The 17105-nt window shown below is 38.8% G+C and overlaps 1 protein-coding gene across 1 annotated transcript in view; it reads right to left on the bottom strand.

Annotated features, from left to right (window-relative positions):
- The window catches only part of STEAP4 (STEAP4 metalloreductase), a 30303-nt gene extending 13649 nt beyond the window's left edge, over nucleotides 1-16654 (bottom strand). Inside the window, exon 1 of the mRNA XM_001104041.5 lies at nucleotides 16389-16654. The gene's annotated coding sequence lies outside the window, so the exon portion shown is untranslated. The remainder of the gene's footprint in view (nucleotides 1-16388) is intronic.
- Nucleotides 16655-17105: the final 451 nt, after the last annotated feature.

The raw sequence follows: 17105 nt of genomic DNA, 5'->3' as shown, positions 1-17105 counted from the left end.
AGACAAAAAACTCCATATCTGAGGAATTTAGAAGTATCATGAAGGGAGCAAAGACTGCCTGGTGACCATCAAATAGGCCATCAGAGGCAAAACTCCATAGCGAGGGAATTTAGAAGTAATTAATTAAAGTTCTTTAGTAAATAGGCACCTGGTTCCAGGCCTCTTTCAAAAAAATTTCTAAGTAACTAAAATTTCTATACATCTCCAGAACGCTATGCTGAAACTCACTGTGCAACCCTTGCTGACAGTAAGGCACCAAAATGACTCTAAATGTCATCATTTATCATGACCTATCTGGCTAATATGGTCCAAATTACCCTCAAGCTTCTGTCTTAAGGTTCATAAATGCTCCTAAGGAGAATCCCCCATGGTCTGCTCAGTTCTATCTTGCGAAGGCGCCCTGCTGCACTCTTCTGCAGTGTTCTTTCTTTCTACTAAAACTTTCCTTTTTCAAACCTAGACTGTTGTCATTAAATTCTTCTTACCAACCCACAAGTCGACCACTTTCAGATGCTAGGGCTCTCACACCTTGCCCAGCAGTGAAAATTAGATGAATTCCTGTATCTCAAAACAGTTCTTGAGACCTAATAAGTGCTTAAGAAAATGACTATTTTAAATAGATTGGCAATCTATTAGTTACTGAATCAAGTATCTAATTAACATAGCCTTTATATAAACTTTACAAATTAAGGGTTAATTATGCTTATATAACTGTGATTTTTATAAATATATGAAAATATTTGAACTAGAGTGCAGTGATTCTTAAGAATCTCCTACTCGTCCCGCTTATTTCTTATAAATAAAACTCTATATAAAATGACTTTTGAGGATCACTTGAGGTCAGGAGTTCGAGACCAGCCTAGCCAACATGGTGACACCCTGCCTCTACTAAAAATACAAAAAAATTGAGGTGGAGGTTTTAGTGAGCCGAGATTGCACCGCACACTCCAGCCTGGGCAATGCAGCGAGACTCCATCTCAAAAAGAAAAAAGAAAAAAAAAGAAAAGAAATAGATATATGTATGCATACTCTCAACCACAAGGGAGATCAAGTTGAGGGTGTATTTTGCGTTAAGTACTATATAAAAGATGCTGCTACACCCATTTCAGGCATCTTGAAACTCAAAAGCTGTGTGTAAATATGCATTCATGGAGGTTCCTTGTTCAAAGACTTAAAAAAAGTTTTCTAGTCCTACTTTACTCTTATATCTAGGATAGAAATAATAAAGAAAATAATAAAAAAGATAGCAAACAGGAAGAAGAGTTATTAAGGGAAAGGTGGGTTAAAATAGTTAAAACATAACATGGGAGTTTCCTCTCCTTACTTCAGTCTCATGGGCTCTCCACAAACCTCAGTTATGTAACAGGAAATACAACAGAAATATTTCTGAGTTTGGAAAATCCGCAGGACTGGTTTTGCCTCTTATGGAATCATCTCCCAGAGATGATAGCCAAGATGGGTAAAGTGATCTCACAAGGCTGTTTACATAGACTAGGAATTAGCAATCAGTGATGCAGATACGAAGGTGGCAAAGATGACGATGAAGCCATGGTAGAAGCTGACTCTGAGAAACCGTGTGTATGTGTTGTGTGTATGTGTGTGTGTGTGTATGTGAGTGTGTGTGTCATATGGGGGACCAGGTGTGGGTCAGGAGGAGTCCTGTTTATCATCTCTCTCTTTGCAGATCCCACCCCATGGGCCTTGGAAACCTGAGGCAGTATTCTTCTGGGATGTTTCCAACTAGGCTTCCCATGAGGATGTTAGGGCCAGCCTGGCTGGTGGATTTTACTTCTCTCACCTCTCAGAGGTAAGAGGTCTGAGAGGCTCAGGCCTCTTCCAGCTTTTGAGGATGCCAGCATAGTAGAAACATAAAAAGGTCCAAAGAGAATTACAAAAAATAATCTATTTTAAGTTCTTATACTTAAGTCAATGCTTACTAAAAAAATAAATCAATCAAACTTTTGTTTGAAATAATTATAGATTCCAAGGAAGTTATAAAGATAGCACAGGAGGTCTCTGTGCATCTTTCACCCAGTTTCCTCCAGTTTTATGTCACTAGAGTACAATATCCAAACCAGGACACTGACATTGGAGCCATATGCATGTATATTTCCATGTTATTTTATCTCGTGTGTATGCTCATGTACCCATCACTTCAATGAGGTTACAGACTAGACCATCCCTCATGCTGCCCTCCTCACTATCAACCGAACCCCTGGAGGTCATTAATCTGTTCATTATCACTAAAATTTGGTCATTTTGAGAATGAATAAAATCACACAGTAATATAAGCCTTTTGAGACTGGCATTTTTTCACTCAGCATAACATCCTTAAGATCCATCAATGATTTTTCCTTTTATTGCTAAGTGGTATTCCACAGTATAGATATACTACTGTTTAACTCTTCATCTAAGGTAGGACATTTTGGTTGTTTCCAGTTTGGGCTATTACAAATAAAGCTTCTATGAGTATTCACGTACAGATTGTTGTATGAAGATAAGTTTTTGTTTTTCTGCGATAAAGACCCCGGGATACAAATTCTGGGTCACATGGTGTTTGTTTAGCATTATAAGACTTGGCTATACTGACTTCGAATGTGAACTAATTTACTTCTTTTTTTTTTTTTTTTTTTGAGACGGAGTCTCGCTGTGTCGCCCAGGCTGGAGTGCAGTGGCCGGATCTCAGCTCACTGCAAGCTCTGCCTCCCGGGTTTTTACGCCATTCTCCTGCCTCAGCCTCCCGAGTAGCCGGGACTACAGGCGCCCGCCACCTCGCCCGGCTAGTTTTTTGTATTTTTTAAGTAGAGACGGGGTTTCACCGTGTTAGCCAGGATGGTCTCGAACTCCTGACCTCGTGATCCGCCCGTCTCGGCCTCCCAAAGTGCTGGGATTACAGGCTTGAGCCACCGCGCCCGGCCGAACTAATTTACTTCTAACCAGGTATTTATGAGTCGTGATTTTTTATTTTAGCCATTCTGGTATCTCATTGTGGTTTTAATTTGCATTTGTCTAATGGTTAATGATGTTGCGTATATTTTAATGTGTTTATTTCCTCTCCATGTGTCCTCTTTGGTGAGATGTCTCTTCATGTATTTTGCTTATTTTCTAATTGAACTGTTTGGGTTTATTTACTGTTGAGTTTGACAATCTTTATATATTCTACATATGAGTCTCTTGTCAGATATGTGATTTGCAAGCATTTTCTGCCAGTCTATAGCTTGTTTTTTTCATGTCTTAACACATTCAAAGTCATAAAACAAACATTTTTTAATTTGATTATGTCCAATTTATTTATTTATTTTTCTTTTATGGATTGCACTTTCAGTATCTTACCCAAAAACTCTTCACAAAGCCCTAGTTCTGAATATTTTCTTCTAAAAGTTTTACTTGTAAGTCTATGATCTATTTTAAGTAATTTTCATACAAAGTGTAAGGTTTAGGACAAGTTTTATTTTTTGACCTATGAATACATGACTACTCTCCTACTATTTGTTGAAAAGACTATCCTTATTTTTTGCTGAATTGCTTTCAAATTTTTGTGAAACATCAGTTAAACATAGAGGTGTGATTCTATTTCTGCATTCTCTATTCTGTTCCATTGATCTATGTGTCTATCCCTCTGCCAATACCACACAATGTTGATGGCTGTAGCTTTATAATAAGTCTTAAAATTGGGTACAGTGATTCTTCCCACTATGTTCTTTTTCAAAACTATTATAGCTACTCTAGTTCCTTTTAATTCCTATACATTTTAGAATAACCTTGTCATAAATTTTTTAAAATGTACTTTAAATGCTTAAATTAAAAAAAATGCTTAAAAATATTCCAAAACTTCAATGCAAATTAGTTCATGTTTTAGGAGAAAAATATAGATGACTGTGCTAAAAAATTAATTCATACAAAAGCATAATAGCAGTGTGTAGGTATAGGTTAAGCATCCCTAACCCAAAAATATAAACTCAGAAATGCTCCAAAATCCAAACTTTCAGACATGATACCACCATTAGAAAATTTCACACCTGACTTTATGTGACTGGTTGCAGTCAAAAGCAGTCAAAACTCTGTTTTATGCATAAGCCTATTAAACAGTTTGTATAAATTACATTTAGGTTATGTGTATAAGGTGTATATGAAACATAAATTTTGTGCTTAGACTTGGGTCTCATTCTCAAGATATCTCATTATGTATATGCAAGTATCTTAAAATGCAAAAAAAAAAAGAAAAAAATCTGAAATCCAAAACATTTCTGGTCCCAAGCGTTTCAGCTGTGGGATACTCAACCTGTACATAATAAATGGGCACAAATTTAAAGTTATATGATGGACTATATGCATAGATCTCATTTAAATAATAAGTAAAAATCAATTTTGAAGGTCTTTGTGTGTAAGCAGCCTGGGGCCAAATGGTCCCTTTGTCCCTCCCATTCCCTGGAATAGATCCAGTTTCTCGTTTCTTTTAGTAATAAGAACAAAGTCAGCAACCTAACCATATCTCTTCTAAATGGTGGTACTTTCTTGTCTTATACTTGGAAAATGGGCCAATTGTTACCCCCTGAAATTTCATAAAGATAAAAATATATAGATACCTATGCATATAATGCCATTTGTAGACAAAGAAAAGGCAAGAAAATCTTCCCCTTTCTTTGGTACAGATAGGCCTGGAAGGGAAAATTAGCCTCCATGAATCCCTCTTATTTCTTTTATTTTTAAAAAACACACAAAGTATACAAATGAAGATAGATTTCTTTATGTAAAGACTCAACCATTGTTTATGCACATCATTAGGAGTCTAACTTGTTTCTTAGCTCACCTAATTTTACAAAAATATACAAATTAAAAATGCAAAAAAGTTTTATATGAAAAATTTGGAGGTAATCATTATAAAAACAACTGTAAAGACAACAGTCTTTCATCAGTTTCAATCATCACAACCTAATTTTTAGCAACAGAAAATAGTATGCTGGGATCCATCATTAGATAAGTTGGCATAGAAGAACCTACAAAGCTTGGTTTGGAAGGATTCAGAAAGAGAGAGGACATGGTAGTGGTACAGACAGACAGATGTTTTCTGAGCACCTTGTCTCAGCACCAATGATCTTTAATCATTGAAGCAACTTCTTAGTTGCTTATGAAAATACAAATACCTCTGCAAAGGACTACACTAAGGCTTATGAAAATGCAAAGGGTTACACTAGAAACCAGTGGTTCTCAACCCTGGTGCATATGAGAATCAGGTAGAGAGCCTGATGACCCAGACTCTTGGAGAATCTGAATCAACTGGTCTAGGGTAGAGCCTGGGCATTTTTCTTAAGCTCCCCCAGGTGATTCAAAGGTACAGCCAAGCTTGAGAACCACTGCCTTAAAGCTTTTATCAGCTTTTCTGTTAGCTTTCATTTAATGGCCTGCTACAGTCGTTCTTCCTCCTGGTAACACATTAGAATCAGCTAGGGAGCTGTTAAAATGCTAGGAAACCACCTCCTGAGATTCTGAATCAGTTGATCTGAGGTAGAGCCTAGGCATCTGTATTTTAAAAACCAAACTAAAACAAACTTAAGGGATTCTAAAGAGCACCCGTTTTGGAGAACCACTGGAGGTGGAAAAAGGTAAAGTTATCTTTTTCTTTTCCTTTTTATTTTGGAGAGGTGTGGTAGGGAAAGGAAAGATAAGAGGAAGAACAGGATGTTGAGGTTGTAAGGAGTTGCAGAAACTTCACCTTCCTTACAATTTTTTCCTCTAAGTCTTCTTTGGCTGAGAAGCTAGAATTCCTCTCTTTTTGAGAACCAGAGGCAAAATGAGTACGTTTGAGTGTACAGGCCTTGGAAAAGAGAGAGTTCAAAGTATGCCAGATTCAAGACTTGTCAAACTGTAGTTAAGGTTTGTTCCGTAACTCTCTCGAGGAAACCTTAAAGAGTTGTCTTCCAAGAGCCATGAAATCATAATTTGATCAGATCTACTTATACATCTACTCAGTACCCCTAGCAGCAACTATCACATAGTACAGCATAATGTGATAACGTGTCATTAATCAGTTGGGTGAAACCATTAATAAAATCATTCTGCCTGTTTCTCTTTTTGAGAATTCAGCTTTGAATTCTGAAATAATCATTCATCCGAACATCTGAATTCCTCAGACGCTATCCCCTCTGGGCACATACAACCACTAGTGTAGCACACAAATCAGAGATCTGGCTTGGCACCTTCCACAGTTGGAATGCAAATAACACCTTCAAACTGTATGAGATGTGACAGGATTTTTTATTTTAATTTAAAGACTGTAAATAGGAGGGTTTTTTTTAAGTGCTTCCTTCTGTTTTATTATTCTTTCTGAATTTCAACCCAAAAGCCCTTGATGACTTGATGACATATTTGTAATGAGCCGAAACCCATCAATCAAATGTTCCCTTTCATCACAAGGCAAAAGGGCAGGAGGGGGTTCTGCAACTATGTCAGTCTTGTTGTGATTCACAGCATTTGCTTTAATATATCCCAGGGACAATTAGAAAGCAAAAAGTATTAAAAAAGTAAAAACCTTCCATGAACACACAAACGTATCCAATTATTCACTAAGCTATTTCTGTATTTAGTGAGATCAAGGCTCTCTAGGGATAACAAACATTCACATTCAAGTACATGTTCTTTTATTGGCAGGTATGTATTACTGTAGCAAAATCAGAAGACCTTGGTTTAAAAAGATCACTGATCACAGTTTATTTAAAAAAATGCCCATAATAAATGGCTTTTTCTAACATTTTTGGACAGTTCAATCTTTAAGCCATATATAAGTCATTTGAAAATATAAATGTATATTTTAAAATTTAGCTTTGTAGGTAGAAGTAGTGCCGTTTGCAAGGGCAATTTCTTCCTGGTGATATTTATGTATAAATTTCAAATTCTTTATTTTAATATACACATTAACACATTCCTTCATCAAATATTTATTGATCACCTGTTGTGTAGCACATACTGTTCTATAGGTTGAGGGTAAAGAGGTGAAGAATATAGATCTCACATAGAGTTTGAAAATGTTATCTCCTTACAAAGTGCTAAGCCTGATCTCTGAATTTGTGTGCTTCAAAAACTGTGTGTGTGTATATTATTATAAGAAAGTTGGACAACGCACACATAAAAATAAGATGATTTCAGATGGTAGTAAGTGTTCAGAAGAATTCTGAGTAGAGTGATGGAATAGAAAATGCTGGGAGGAGAGAGAGAGGGAGACTAGTTTTGAGAATTGTTTAGCATAAGTCTCTCCAAGGAGGTGCCAGTCAAGTGAGGGTTGCTAGATTTAGCAAATAAAAATACATAATGCCAATTAAACTCAAATGTCAGATAAACAAGGAATACTTTTCTAGCATAAGTATATCCTCTGCAATATATGGTGCACATTTGTACTAAAAACACAAATGTGTTTTAATATGAAATTCAAGTTTGAGTGGGCATGATGTATTTTATCTGGCAACCTTAAATCAAGCTGAGATCTGACAGGCAAGAAGGAGTTTGCAGGTGAGTTTTCCAGGCAGAGGGGAAAGTGAGTGCGTATGTATGAACTAACTGCGGTAGCAAAGGGCAACCCTTACAAAAATACAGATGCCCCTCAATTTGTGATGGAGTTACCTCCCAATAAACACATCATAAGTTGAAAACATTGTGACAGAAATGCAATTTATACACCTAAACTGCCAACATTTTAGCTTGGCCAAATCTACCTTAAATATGTTCAGAATACTTAATTAGCCTATAGTTGGGCAAAATCATCTAACATGAAGTCTATTTTATAAGAAAGTGTTGATTACCTCATGTAACTTATTGAATACTGTATTGAAAGTGAAAAACAGAATGGTTGTTTGGGTACTCAAAGTATGGCTTCTCCTGAGTGCATATTGCCTCTGTGCCATTGTCAAGTCAAAAAATCTTAAGTTGAGCCATTAACTTACATAAGTTGGGGACAATCTGTACTCAATTTAAAATAGCCTAATTTGCAACTAGGTTAGTAAAGAAGCTATTACTGACATTTAAAAATAATTTCATAGCTGGGTCATATGAAGTGAAAGATTATGAAATGCTTTTATATATCTGTAGCTCTTTTTAACTGAGTGAGAATTAGAGAATGTGGTCAGAGGAACAGGGTCCACTGTAAAGAAACTTCAAGCTTGTGTATTAGTATCTCTTCTTAATTGAATATCAACCAGAACTAAGAGAAACCATTCTGATATTAAAATATAATTTGATTGGAAATTTTAATTATAATTACATCAAACTGGTTCTTGGAAACATACACACACACACACACACACACACACACACACACACACACACACACACACCTTTTACTCCAGGGGGAGAGGAACTTGAGTTAAAGAGAGTAAAAGGTTGCCCAAACTAATTTTCAGAGCCTACATCTAATTTCTTAGACATGTGCACTTCTCATAAGTTCATATTGCTGCCCATTCTCTTATTATCACATCAGTTTAAGTAAAAATTACAGCAATCCTGTAGCATGATAAATCATCAACTTGTGATTTCCAAAATAAGTTCTAGTAACTACTTAAGTTACTAATGGCTATAGATTAATATAAATATATCACTTAAAGCTCTTTTTCTACATAAAGAAACTACTTCAGGTTGGTTGCTAAAAAACTGATTATTTCAATTGTTTTGTGAGAAAATGTTTTGTATCCCATAGCAACTGAATTTGCTGATTAGTTTTTATGCTAGATAATAGAATGGCACACAAAAACACAGTAATCTTAACTTGCACAGTTTCCTCAAGTCACAACAACATAATTAAAGGCAATCTTTACATTAATGTTCTATGGACATATATCTTACATGAATTACTAACAACTAGCTATGAACTAACTATGTCATATGCGGCAACTAAAGTGATTGTTAGTAATATTTTACTAACACTCTATAAATTATGAGGAAAGTGAGGTAATAGAGATCTACGTTAACTATTTTAATTGTATTTTAGGAGAAAATTATTTATCTTAAATTTAGGTTCTTTGTTGAAATTCTAGTTCAATTAAAAATCTCATTAATACATGTTGCCACATTTTGATCTCAGCAGTATCTGTCAAGATAAATTAAGATTATTTTATAATTCTCTGGCCCAGAATTTCCTCAGGTAGGTTCATTATCTGCTGTTCAAGCCGGTTAGTTTATCTGATTAAAGCCCAGGACTCATGACAACAAGGTCAGGGATTCAGTTGTGTCTCTGGGTTAATTTACCTTGACTTCCATTTACATATTAAATCCTGAACAAGTTCTTACAAATCTGTGGGTCACCAAAGATTAAGCATCCGGTCAGACCAGGACCAGTGGATTGCCACTATCAGAAAAACAGCTCTATCTCATGGCTTTGGTGGCATTTGGCTTGTATGCACTATATAAGCATTTGCTTAATCTGATGATCTGCATCAACTCCCCTAATATTTAGTGTTCATTAGTGAGTTTTGCTTTTCTAGGTCTATTGTGGTCAGAGATATTTGGGAAATAAATTGTAATTTCAATTTTGAATTAACTTTGTTCAAATAAAATTTCTTAAGAATGGGCATTTATCTTTACATTAAGGCCAATAGGAGTTATCTAAATACTGCTAACTGCCAGTTAGTTTGGAGACAGCAGTTTTGTTGTGGATCTTGACCCCAGCCCCAGTCCTTGCTGTTGGAGGAGCTCCATTCTGCTTTAGGGTATCTCCCAACCATTTTTAGAAATCTCCAGGGGCAGTCCGCAATGCTTATGAATATAGCCTACTTCATCTTCTTTTGGGTTACTTCTAATGTGGCACTGAGAGGCAAGGACTCCCCAGGGCCCCAATGCCTCTGATATTTGCTGGGACCCATCAGATGGAGCTGCTGAGCATAATCTGGCCTTGCAGCTGCTCCATTTCTGACCCCAGGGAAGAAAGTGCTCTTGAAATTCTCTCCTCTAACCTTTTGTAATATCCTGATATACAAGCTTGAGAGCAGTGCTAGTTGATAAATATTTTAAAATAAATAGCTCTTTCTTTTTAGTTTCAAGGTTTTTATTTTATTTTAGTTTTTGAGACATACCCTTGCTCTGTCACCGAGGCTGGAGTGCAGTGGTGTGATCTCAGCTCACTGCAACCTCTGCCTCCTGGGTTCAAGCGATTCTCAACGCCTCAGCTTCCTGAGTAGCTGGGATTATAGGCGCATGCCACCACATCCAGCTCATTTTTTTTTTTTTTTTTGTATTTTTAGTAGAGACGGGATTTCACCATGTTGGCCAGGCTGGTTTTGAACTCCTGGCCTCAAGTGATCAGTCCCTCCCTCCACGTCTCCTATGCCCCCTTCCCCACCTTCGGCCTCCCAAAGTGCTAGAATTACAGGTATGAGCCACTGTGCCTGGCCTAGTTTTCAGGTTTTTAATCTTAGCCTTTCAGTGGTGTGGCTATGGCCAGCTTGCCAGCTAGGAGCTTGAAATCAGTCATGGAGTTTTTACCTTATGATAATCACCAAATGCTACAAATCAGGACTTTTTTTTTCCTTAGAGAGCCATTTGCCAACATACCACTGGCTCTTCCCCTGCCTCTTACGCCCTTCTCCCCAAGACTCTGGAATGTGACCACAAAAATGGGAAAATAATTGGGCTGATATTACAAAATATTACAAATAAATTTGTAACTACAATACAGTATAGCAACATAATAGGGACACTAAATCAGGAAATACCAAGGTTCCTGCAGTTTCTTCTGCTTTAAATAAAACATTATAATAATTTCAACTATTCACTTTATATGTGCTATATTGTTCAAATAAATAAATGAGATAATACCATTTTCCCAGTCCTGGCTGAATCTTAGGCATCAATCTATTTCCTTAGGGCCTCCCCTTCTTACAAGGTTCCTAAGTATTTTTATGAAAACAGAATCCATGTGGTTTCCCTACCCCAACAAAGGTTCCAGACCCTCTCTACCTCACACATGGCATCAACACAATTTTAGCTATAAACCTGATACCTTTAGAATCTTGGCTCCCTAAGGGAGATAGATACAGGGACCCATCTGTGTACCACCACCCCCAGCACATATTTTACAGTTATTCAGACACACCTAAAAAATAAGGTAAGTGCAGTTTAGGATCTCAACTATGAAAACCAGAGGCAACTGGCACACTTTCATTATTAACTGCAATGAACCATTTACCAACCTGCTAATTGCTTTCTCCTCAATCTCCTCCCATTTCTTGTACCACTTATGTCAGGGAATTGAATAGGATGAAGAAATCACTTTAGTACTTTGGTACTGGAGAAGAGCATATCATTCTTAGACAGGGTCTTGCTTTGTCACCCAGGCAGGAGTGCAGTGGCATGATTATGGCTGCTCATGCAGCCTTGACCTCCCAGGCTCAAGAGATCTTCCCGCCTCTGCCTCCCGTGTAGCTGATACTACATGTATGCACTACTATACTTAGCTAATGTTTTAATTTTTATTTTTTGTAGAGATGGGGTCTTACCATTGCCCAGGCTCATCTTGAATTCCTGGTCTCAAGTGATTCTCCCACCTCAGCCTCCTAAAGTGCTGAGATTATAGGCATGAGCCACTGCACCTGGCCCCATATCACATTTTTTTCATTTTTCCAGACAGCTGGAGTGCAGTGGTGCCATCCTCTGCCTCCTGGGTTCAAACTATTCTCCCACCTCAGCCTCCCAGGTACCTGGGACTACAGGTGTGCACCACCACGCCCAGCTAATTTTTGTATTTTTGGTGGAGACGTGGTTTCACCACGTTGGCCAGGCTGGTCTTGAACTCCTGAGCTCAGGCGATATGCCCACCTCAGCCTCCCACAGTGCTAGGATTACAGGCGTGAGCCACTGTGTTTGGCCCCATATCACTCTTTAAAATAAATTAGAATACAAAACATTACAAATAAATTTGTAACTACAATACAGTATAGCAACATAATAGGGACACTAAATGAGGAAATACCAAGGTTCCTGCAGTTTCTTCTGCTTTAAATAAAATGTTATAATAACTTCAACTGTTCACTTTATATGTGCTATACAGTTCAAAGCAACCTCATGCCTCTCCCTGAATGGTAGGAAGTTAAAATGTGGACTTTGCCACTGCACTTTGACCCTGTTAATTAACATTGTGCAGGTAGCATCCATACTCATTATGTACTATGTCCATAAGGTAAGCATATTCCAAAAGTAAAAATCAGTATTATTAGCAAAGCCTTCTTTTCAACAGAGATTTATTGAATAGCCATGCTAAGAGCGATAAAGTGAGAAACGAGATGGACCCTGTCCTCAAGGAGCTTTGGTCTTGGGAAAGATGAAGCATATAATCAAATTGTTGCAATGCATAGTGTAAGGGCCAGAGCAGAGGAATGTGCAGAGAGGATGGGAGCCTACAGGCGAGGAGGGACTTGAATCTGTCGGGAAGCAGAACAAGGAAGTTTTCCAAAGTCTGTGCAAAAGTTTTGCAGCCACAATTTAACTTGAGTTCAAAACTGTTTTCATACCCTGTAAAAAGAGCAGGTACAGATGGAAGATGAACAATCAGCGATGACCGTTAATTATCCCTTCCTATTTCTGCGCTCCACGGTGCTGATGCCATCAGCTCTCTGAGCCCTGGCTCTGTTCCTAATGCATTTTTTTTTTCTTTAATATTGGGTGCTGGCCAGGTACGGTCACTCACTCCTGTAATCCCAGCATTTTGGGAGGCCAAGACAGGCAGATCACTTGAGGTCAGGAGTTCAAGACCAGACTGGCAAAAATGGCAAAACCCCATCTCTACTAAAAATGCAAAAATTAGGTGGGCTTAGTGGTGCATGCCTGTAATTCTAGCTACTCAGGAGGCTGAGGCAGGAGAATTGCTTCAGCCGAGGAGACGGAGGTTGCAGTGAGCCGACATCGCGCTACTGTACTCCAGCCTGAGTGAAGGAGTGATACTGTTTCAAAAAAAAAAAAAAAAATTGGGTGCTGAGGCCAAAGTGACTAGCTTGTATTCTACTAATAACCTTCCAAGAGCTGTGCTATATAGTTCTATTAAATTATCTTTTAGCCTTCTTTTTATTTAGAATTATAGACCCTAACTTTTCAAAATTACTCTTTGCACATATTTTCCTTCTTTTTAAGATGAAAAGGGAACTTTATCCTGATGTTAGGATTGATCATATAATCTACATTAAAAAAAAAAAAAGTCTGGCCGGGCACGGTGGCTTACACCTGTAATCCTAGCACTTTGGGAGGCCAAGGCGGATGGATCACCTGAGGTCCGGAGTTCGAGATCAGCCTGGCCAACACGGCGAAACCCCGTCTCTACTAAACATACAAAAATTAGCTGGGCATGATGGTGGGCACCTATAATCCCAGCTACTCAGGAGGCTGAGGCAAGAGAATTGCTTGAACCCAGGGAGCGGAGGTTGCAGTGAGCCAAGATCCTGCCACTGCACTCCAGCCTGGGTGACAGAGTGAGACTCAGTCACAAAAAAAAAAAAAAAGTCCTCCCAAAATAGAAATATGTGACTGCCAAAGTACAGTACAGTAAGACCTCTCCACACATGACTGAATAAACTCTTCAGAACATTGTGGAGAAGAATTTAGATTGGGCTGTCAATGTCCTGCCTAGTTAATTGGAGTGTACACGCTTCCTTCAGTAGAATAGCGTGTTCTTTTGCAGGGATATATTTCTGAAAGAGGATCTTTGAACAGCACAAGGATCCACTGTTTTCTATTCCTTAATGATTTGGGAGGAACAAATTGTTCATGTATGTAGGCCAAGTATGTTTTCTTAGCATGCTTTGTTTTATGCATTAATTATTCCTTAGTTATTTATTTAGTTTGATTTCTTCCAGGACTGATTTCTTTTCAACAAAAGGACAAATGCTAATTCAAATCACTTCGGAAATGACCTAAAAGTCATTAGAAATATCTTGAGTGGAGTTAACACAGCATATATAACTGTTCAGGAAGTTTTCATAATTCACCAATAAACCATTCTCTTTAAATCTATAAAGAACAAACAGGTAACTTCAGAGGTCTTATCTCTGTAAACCTTACATTATCATTACCTGGCATAAACTAACAACAAACAAACAAACAAACAAAACCCCACACAGAAAACGTCATTATCCCTATCCTCTTCTGCATTGTTATAGTATGAATTCTTGGTAGATGTAGCTGCAGGCACTAGCAAATGACCTTCTCAGAGGACAACCCGGAGAAAACTTAGCTACAAAGTGCCCTAGCAAAGTGCCCAATCTTCAGGTTTTGAAGGACTACTGTGTTGCTGCTTGTGTGTGTGTGTGTGTGTGTGTGTTGCTAGCAAGTTACCAGTTTTCCCAATATTTTCCAAAAAAAAGATGATTTTTAAGTAGCATTTGATAAACATGTCTAAATTAATTATGAAGAGAACTAGATGGTAAGGATCCTAAAACAGTGGAATGTGTTTCTGAGAGTGACAACAGAATCAGCTACCCAGCCTTTAAAAAGAGAATTTATAACCTTTTAATAACAGAATAATAGTAGGGTGATTCAGGGGAAGTCCTTCAAGAGACAAAGTAACGCAGAGTGACCACTCTGAGTTTCTTCAAATATAAAATTCCATAACTTATTTTTCTTAAAATTGTTCACACATAGTGCAAGGCCTAAGGTTTTTAATTTAACAAGCTGAAAAAGTCTATTTAGTTCCTTCTAAACAACAGTTAGCAAGCTTTAGTAAGACAGAAGTCTGGAAATTGTTCTTCAGCCAGGGGCCAGGCCTTGTACACCTGATTTCTGAACAACGTGAACTTCAACAATGTGAACAATGTGAACCTCAGTGGAACCGTAAAATGTTACCAAATAGAAAAAGTGCTATGACCCAATTTCTCTGTACACATGTACTATTTACTTTACAACCTTGGAGCCTGATACATAGGAAGTGTCTCATCCTGTTTTCTGGGTTGGCAGTGTTTGCCATGCAGGTAGAATACATGTAGGTCAAATCTCATATTGTGCTAAATCACAGCATTCTGAAAAACTTGGGACCTTGTAAAAGGCCATATCTCAGAAAAGTTACTGCTTCAAATAAATGTGCCATTTTATAAAATTATACCTACTGTATCAGAAAAAAATGTTCTCTCATGTGAGTGACATTTAGATGACTGCCGTTTGTAGGGAATAGGGCATTCTCACATAGCAAGGCTGAAGAATGGTTTTGTAAGCTGAGAGTATTTTCTGAATGATAAATGTGGTAGAACTTGAAGATGCTCCTGTGGGAAGAGACTCTCCCCCCATAACTGGAGAGTTTCCTTATAAAAGTGGAACCTGCATTATTATGAAAAAAGTAACCACTGAATTATAGTTGTAGCATTAAGGAGATTTTCCATATATTTCAAACTTGCAGGCATCTTTAGTCACAGCTTTTCACCTTGTTAGAGTTGAACTTTCTGGATCATCTGGCCCAACAGCCAGCCTTTTATTTTATATCTGTGGAAACTGAGGCTGAGATATTGAGCTTCTAGTTATTATAGAACTAGGAATAGTATTCTCCCTTCCCTCTCCCATTCTCTATCCAATTCACTTTCTCAGCTCACTGAAACCTCTGCCTCCCGGGTTCAAGCGATTCTCCTGTCTCAGCCTCCTGAGTAGCTGGGATTACAGGCACCTGCCACCACGCCTGGCTAAGTTTTGTATTTCTAGTGGAGACTGGGTTGCACCATGTTCGCCAGGCTGGTCTGGCACTCCTGACCTCAAGTGATCTACTGGCCTCGGCCTCCCAAAGTGTTGGGATTACAGGTTTGAGCCACCGTGCCCAGCCTCAGTACACCAATCTTTTAAAGAAATTTCCTAAATAACCATCTAGAGGTGGGAAAAAGAATAATAAAATTCTGTCTCTGGACAAACAAACAGAACTGAAGCTTTATTTACTCTTCACAATAAATAACATTCTGAACAATCTTCCTCCAGAAAAGTAACCTTTAAATTGCATGAGGAAATTTAAATCAAGATCAAAGATGGAAGTGGTTGCAGGTATCAGGACAAATTTTTAGCTACTGGTCAAGAAGCAGCTTCGGATCTGAGACCTTGGAGATTGCTAAAGCCACATTCTTCCAGCCTGCTTTTTGATGGGCGCCCCAAGAGTGCGCCAATCCAGAAGTAAGATGCAGAGAAGAATCTAATCCCCTAATTTTCCCCCTATGGACTTCTCTGCACCCTGTGGTAGGGGTGAGCGTTAAACTCCAGGAAGTTAGAAGCTTGCCGAATCGCGGAGCAGCCGCAGGTGACTTTCCCCGAGAGGGATGCCAGGGCACGGCGGGGAGTTTGCAAGCACCTGTTCCTCAGTGCTAGTGGGCTGGGCAGTGGGGTCCTAGCAGCAGGGACTGGAGGTGAGCTGAGGCAGATAAGGGACGGGAGCCTTGTGGCGAAAAGTGACCCACCTGTGGGAGAGGCGCTTCCGAGGAGGAAGCGTCCTGCGCAGCCGGTGCGCGCCGCGGGCCGGGCGGGTAGAGAGAAGTTTCGCGGCGCCTGCAGCTCAGTGCTGGGGCTTGTGGCTCTGGCTGCTATAAGAAGCCAGAGAAGGGCGGGACGGTCCGCGAAATTTCGCAAGAGAAGCGGAGAGGAACTTGTTTCCTGGAAGAGTTCAAGCTGAGAATCCCAGCAGCTGGAAGGACCGGAACTTCTATACTGCGGTGCTGCTGATGGTGCCGCTGACCCCTGGGAAGCGGGGATTTTAAGGATTTCACCCGAGACTTGGCATCTGTGCATCCCAGGGTGATTGAGGTTTGAAGAGGTCTAGGAATCCCCCTTTCCTAAAGGAGCAAGAAGGATCTCTTTGAGTAGCTGAGAAAACAGCACCTGGACTAGGCTTCTAGGCAATTCTTTTGCCATCTTAGTTTATAGAAAAGGTGGTATCTTTCCCCTCTGCCTGGAAGCCATGGGTTCTTATGGGGCTCATGACTTGGAAGATCTTGAGTTTTCAGGTCTTAATTTAGGTAGATTAAAGAAATAAAACAAATGAAAGAGGGATAGGGATACCTTATGATATGTATGCAAGTGGATTCGTGTGTCTTTCTATATAGTAGGTCAAACACCACAGCCATGGTTGTTTAAGATTGAAATAATCCTGATAACCTATGGGGCAAAGCATCCCCACA

This window comes from Macaca mulatta, chromosome 3 (genome assembly GCF_049350105.2).
Source record: "Macaca mulatta isolate MMU2019108-1 chromosome 3, T2T-MMU8v2.0, whole genome shotgun sequence".
NCBI lineage: Eukaryota > Metazoa > Chordata > Mammalia > Primates > Cercopithecidae > Macaca > Macaca mulatta.
Note: the sequence above shows the minus strand (reverse complement) of the source record. Positions and strands in the feature narration are given on the sequence as shown.